The sequence below is a fragment of the Pyxicephalus adspersus genome, chromosome 6 (assembly GCF_032062135.1).
Source record: "Pyxicephalus adspersus chromosome 6, UCB_Pads_2.0, whole genome shotgun sequence".
Taxonomy (NCBI): Eukaryota; Metazoa; Chordata; class Amphibia; order Anura; family Pyxicephalidae; genus Pyxicephalus; species Pyxicephalus adspersus.
In genome coordinates, this window is record NC_092863.1 from 95,410,613 (window position 1) to 95,416,937 (window position 6,325).

The window sequence follows — 6,325 nt, forward strand, 5'->3', positions numbered from 1 at the left end:
GGAAATCCTGCCAGTAAGGCACTTCCTGTCAGCTGAAATGTATATACGAAAGTTGTATTGCCTGCCAAAGGATTTGTATTTAAGTCTGTGCGGTGCTGAGATTTACACAGCTCTGCCAGGATGCCCAACCAATTTGGTAACCCGTATACATCTAGATCTACCTAGCTTGTGATCGGACAACTAAGGAGAAGCAGTACGCTAATTATTATTACACAGTATTTATATAGCGCTATCATATTAGGCAGTGCTGTACAAAGTCCATAGTCATGTCACTAGCTGTCCCTCAAAGGAGCACACAATACAATGTCCCACCGTAGTCATATGTCATTAATACATTATGTCATTAATACAGTGTAAGGGCAATTTGAGGAGAAGACAAATAACCTAATTGCATGTTTTTGGAATGTGGGAGGAAACCGGGGAACCCGGAGGAAACATGCAACCACCAGGAGAACCTGCAAACTCCATGCAGATAGTGTCCTGGCCGGAATTCAAACCTTGTGACCTAGCACTTCAATGGGCGGAGTGCTAACCACTGAGCCACCATGCTGCTAATGAGCTGATCCTGTTATCTTCCTATTAGAATGGTTTTTGTCAGCATCTTTGCATCCATCAGATTTGATTGGCTCCAGCTGCTACTATCACCCCCCAAATTCTACTATAAAGAAGACTGGAAATGTTCAAAACCACAATGAAATCAGTCACTCACATTGAAAAATTATTATTAACAAACAATATTTTTATAGTGCCAACATAATATGCAGCGATGTACAATAAATAGGGGTTGCAAATGACAGACTAATACAGACAGTGACACAGGAGGAGGAGAGGACCCTGACCCGAAGAGCTGACAATCTGGGTGCATTGTGCTAAGCAAAGGACTGACTTTTTTACTAAAGAAGCACACAATGCATTGTGGTAAAATGCAAAGCATATGCGTGCGAGTAACATGGATTTGTGTCGTTTTGTATAAATGACACTGCAATTCCCAATTGCATATGTAGCTGCAAAACACACAAGTCTTAAAAACAGAATTAAATTTGCTGCTGGGACTGAGCTTTTGCCATAATCAGCCAGCATGCACACCATGCACACTTACCTTTTCCTTAGCACCCTGCAGCAATATAGAATCCTGCAACCGCTTCATCCCCCAACGCTGCCATTTCTATTGCCAACTCCTCTAGGCACACTGGGATTCTCTCTGACCATTGGGCAGCCAATGATGATGTAAATGCCACACACACAGGAGTTACCCCGTCCTTGATTGAGATATCAGGGACAGGGTAACTCCTGTGTGTGTAGCATTTACATCATCATTGGCTGCCCAAAGCACAGCATACTTGCTGATCATGGCACACACACTTACCTTTACCTAAGCACCCTGCAGTAATGACAGGTCCAGGATGCGGTCACCACTGCATCCCCCAAAGCCACGATCTACTACCGACCAAGTGACCACCCCGATCCAATTCAGCCATTGGTAATGATAACATAACTCCTGCACAGGAGCTACATTGTCTCCAGCATTCAGGTCTATTCATAGCAGTGCATAGCATACTTGCTGATTGTGGCACACACTTACCTTTTTCTAAATGCCCCTCAGCAAAGTCAGGTCTGGGATCCCATCACTACTTGATCTCCAAACCAACCTGGGGCTAAAGCTTCACAGCAATCCTCTTAGATCATTGGACGGCCAGTGATAATGTAATTCCTGCACATGTGCCTGAGATAGGGCCATTCCAACCCTGCTGCAACTGGAGTGTTCTGCCGAGGTCCCAGCCTCTCCCATTTAGATGAATGGAACCAATATAAAGGTTCTTTCACACCTGAAACTGTATGGTTGGCACCTCCCAGGCACACTTTATGTTTATCTATCGAAGAGGAGAAATTATTTAGTGGTACCACATCCCTATGTACATTACAAAATTCATTTTTGGATGCATTTTTTGGGACTTTTAAGGTAACTTTCACAAATTCAATATTACAATCACAATGTTTATTCCAATAAATATACACAAAATGTTCTTTAAGATTCATTATCCAATTTTTCATGTAATTGAAGGAAAATTAAATATACATATTCTGTCCTTTTTTCTGTCCTTAACGCGTTTCGCCGTCAAGCTTCTTCAGAAGGACATTTCGAGAAGTCATATACACATTCATCTTTGTATCTATACAGCATCATACAATGTACTCCATATTTCTAAAAGATCATTGCTTTCATCTGCATATAGCAATTCTTGCAACAAACTCTAAAGGGTCACCATAAACTATCACCGTATTGGAAATATAGTTCACTATTTAAAAAAGTTGACAAAATATCAATGATACTTAATGGTGACAGGAGGAGGTCTCAACATTCAATTCATACAGGGCATGTAGCCACCTTTGTGAAGACCCATACCCGCTCCTACCTGTGCTACCTGCCAGGCACGCAGCAAACTGCTACTGTGCATCCAAGAGTGGCAAACCACACGGCAGAGCGTGGCACCATCACAGTGTGGTTGTTTGAAGATTTGCTCCACAGTTGCATGCAAATCTGGTTACCCATGGTGTGGGTTGCCACTCTTGAATGCACAGCAGCAGTTTCAGATGCCTGGAAGCTGCCAACCATGCAGTTTCAGGTGCAAAAGAACCCCTACATTGTCTCCAGCCTATTCCAGGCTCTACCAGCAGAGCAAACAGAAAACAAAAATTCAAATGGAAAAAGTTTTTGTCAAAAGTTTTGCATTTCTCTTCTGCCAAAACCTCCACCGCCTGCTGGTCTTTTGTATTTTAAGTTTTAATGAATGCATAATTTTAGTTTTGTCAGGATTTTAGCTGTAAGATGCTCAGGGGGTCAGGATGAAGCTGATTCAGTATGATCACAGGGGCATACAGAACAAAGCTACGGTAACCTGTGCCCACACAGCTCCAGATCCAAACACTGCCTGTACCTAATGATTTCTTAATGTACATGACTCACCATGTATTGTAGAACCCAAGTGACTCATCTTCTCATTGATCCATTTGTACTCTGCTGAAATGATCCAGCATCTAGAGGAAACGCTGCATCCTTCACCTGAAATAATGCCAGTATTACCATGATGGATGGATCTGCAGCATCCATGCCAGCAATCCTCTCTGTAGCAGCCAGAAGATCTGCACTGTAAGTCACAGAGGCCGATTAACTGCAAATTTATCTCTTCAACTTTGGTGCCATAAGGAACAAATCAAGAAGAGCCGGTTACAAGGACGACAGCTAGAAGATAGTCTCCATCTGATCCTATTTTATATTAATAGTTTGGACAAATGGGTTTGTGGAGTTCATAGCCATAGCTTATACAGAACGGCTGTCACCTTATCTTTACCAAAATGGAAGATTTAGAAACGAATAAAGGGCTGCATGCTACAGCAGTGTTTAATATTGGAGAAACATTGGAAATCATTTTCAGGGTTCAGGGAACACTAATGCTAAAAGCTAAAATGGCCAATCAGGCTGGTCCCTCTCGCTGCAAGGACCAGGTCCTTTCAGTAATACATTAGCATTACCTGCTTGATTGCAATTTTTTTAACTCCATTGCGGGCACTGCCATCTTCATCCAATCTTCTTCCTGGAGTTAGGTGTTTGCCTGGGCCCAGATGACATTCATTTAGCCCCAGCAGCCCTGAAGGATATTGGGATACCCGGCAGATTCCCTGCATCTTACGCTGAGCTGTTCATGCATTTGTAGTATAAGATATCAATAAGATAGGTAAATTTATTTCATTACAGAGGTGACATCCCCTGTCCCTTGTGCAATAATGAACTTGTCAGATTGCAAAACTATAGTTCTGCTTTGAACCTACAATTCATGGAATATTACCATGATCAGTAAGTATAGAAAGAACAAAGAATGTGGCCTGCCATCATTGACACCCGGGCCCCCTTTCTCTTTTTACCACCCTCCTGCTTTATACAAAATCATTTTTAACAATAATCCTGAAATGAAATAAAACATATGGTGTCCCTGTACATCATCATTGACATTTACTTTTTATTGCACTGCATTTTATAGCAATGGAAACTGCATGCTTGGCACCTCCCAGGCACACAGCAAACTGCTACTGTGCATCCAAGAGTGGCAAACCACACGGCAGATCGTGGCACCATCACGGCGAGGTTGTTGTCTGAATATTTGCTGCACAGCTGAATGCAAATCTGGTTACCCATAAGGTATGTTTGCCATTCTTGGATGCACAGTATCAACTTTGGTGCCATAAGGAACAAATCAAGCGGGGCCAGTTACAAGGATGACAGCTAGAAGGTAGTCTCTGTCTGATCCTATTTTATATTAATAGTTTGGACAAATGGGTTTGTGGAGTTCATAGACTTATACAACACTGCTGTCACCTCATATTTAATAAAATGAACGATTTAGAAATTAATAAAGGGTTGCATGCTACTGCATCATTGACATTTACTTTTTATTGCACTGCATTTATTTGCGATCATCTGTCCCTTCTGCACTAAATGGCTTACCTGGTCCCAATTTTTTTTTATTTTTAAAATTTAATTCATTTTCAGGAAAAGGCTAGAGCAAATAATACATATATAAATGTATGCTATAAACAAATGAATTATTATGTATGCAAAGAGCTCTAATACACTATTACATTTTTAATAGGATAACAAATTCAAAATCTTCTTTCCATTCAAACAATGCTTCAGTTTCAAAGTGATAAATTATACATTTGTAATGAAAACAAAATCTTTATCGTTGCTGATCAAAGACTACAAAAAATGCACAATGCTATGATGAAAAATGGTATTATATGATGGCTTTTTCTCATAAAGCACTTTTCTGTATCTACAAGGCAGTATGACCATAGGTATTAGATAAAAGTCTCTCAATGTAGGCCATTTGTGTCCAGGTGATGATCCAGTGTCTATGCTAAGCACCCTAAAGACCAGAACACATTTTCAGGTAAACAAAACGATGAAATGACAATGAAGAGAGAATGGAGTGTTAAGTTTGGGAATACAGTTTATATTAATAGTCCATAGATTACAAATATCAAACATAAATCAAAACATATTTACAAATCAAAACGTTTTGGGTCATAGCCCATTTAAATACTTGGGGTGTTATTGACTGTTATCTATACATAGATACTCTAATAATATAGTAATGATTAACAAAGCAAACAAAAAAAAAAAACAAAAAACACCAGAGGCCTCTTAGCCGACACGTTTCGCCTATTGGCTTCTTTAGGGGTTTGTTCCTCAGATGACCTGGGATGGCTTGGTGTTTGGCAGAATGCAGTTTTTTATTTTTTTTTTCTCTTTTGTTAATCATTACTATATTATTAGAGTATCCATGCATAGATACCAGTCAAGAACCCCCCAAGTATTTAAAAGGGGTATGACCCAAAACTTTTTGATTTGTAAATATGTTTTGATTTATGTTTGATATTAACATGTAATCAGTGAACTATCAATATAGACTGTATTGCCAAATTTACACCCCACCCTCTCTTCATTCTCCTCATTGTCTTCTTACCATATTAGAATGCATTTCCATGTAAGTAGGGTGTAGCAAACCTAATATAAGAACACAAGAGCAGTCTGTACCCTCATCCCTCTTTTTTACTACAAAACTATTGGTAAAGAGTTAAAAAGGATTATTGTGTTCTTTGTTGGTTGCACCATGTTGCATTGCCCTCAATAACCTCTGTGACCACAGCAGTCTTGTTTAGAAAGAAGACATCATCTGATCGTCATTTTTCCTGCCCAAGATGATTACTCAAAAAAAATCTCACATCAGTATAAATGTCCCATGATGTTGTTTAGCTTTAGCTATTGGTTCACTAATAGAGAAGATGTAGTAGGGTGCCTACCACTTGTCTCCCCTCTTCGCTCTCCATGCAAGTCTGTCTGTACAGCAAATGTTTGTGGAACTTTTACACACAATGATCACCAACATTCACTTCAAATTACAGTTGCCAAGCCTCTGTACAATGCTCAAAACCTTGCACACAAGTTCAGCCGTTCACTATATTATTATTATTATTATTATTATTAATAATAAACAGGATTTATATAGCACCAACAAATAGTGGACCTTCAAAAATGCAGGGTCCACTGCACTAACAGGTGCCCTGACTTCAAACACTTGTTGGAGGCAAGGTGACATCACTAAGATTCAACAATGACACAAGAATTCACTCTAATTGCATTTGTATATTCTCTGGGAATATTGAACACCCAGATGTCTCCCAAAACTGTCAGAATCCAAGTGGAGGCAATTTTATTTTTGGGCAAACTTTGTTTTTGTAAGTGCTTTTTTTTTTTTTTTTTTTTTTT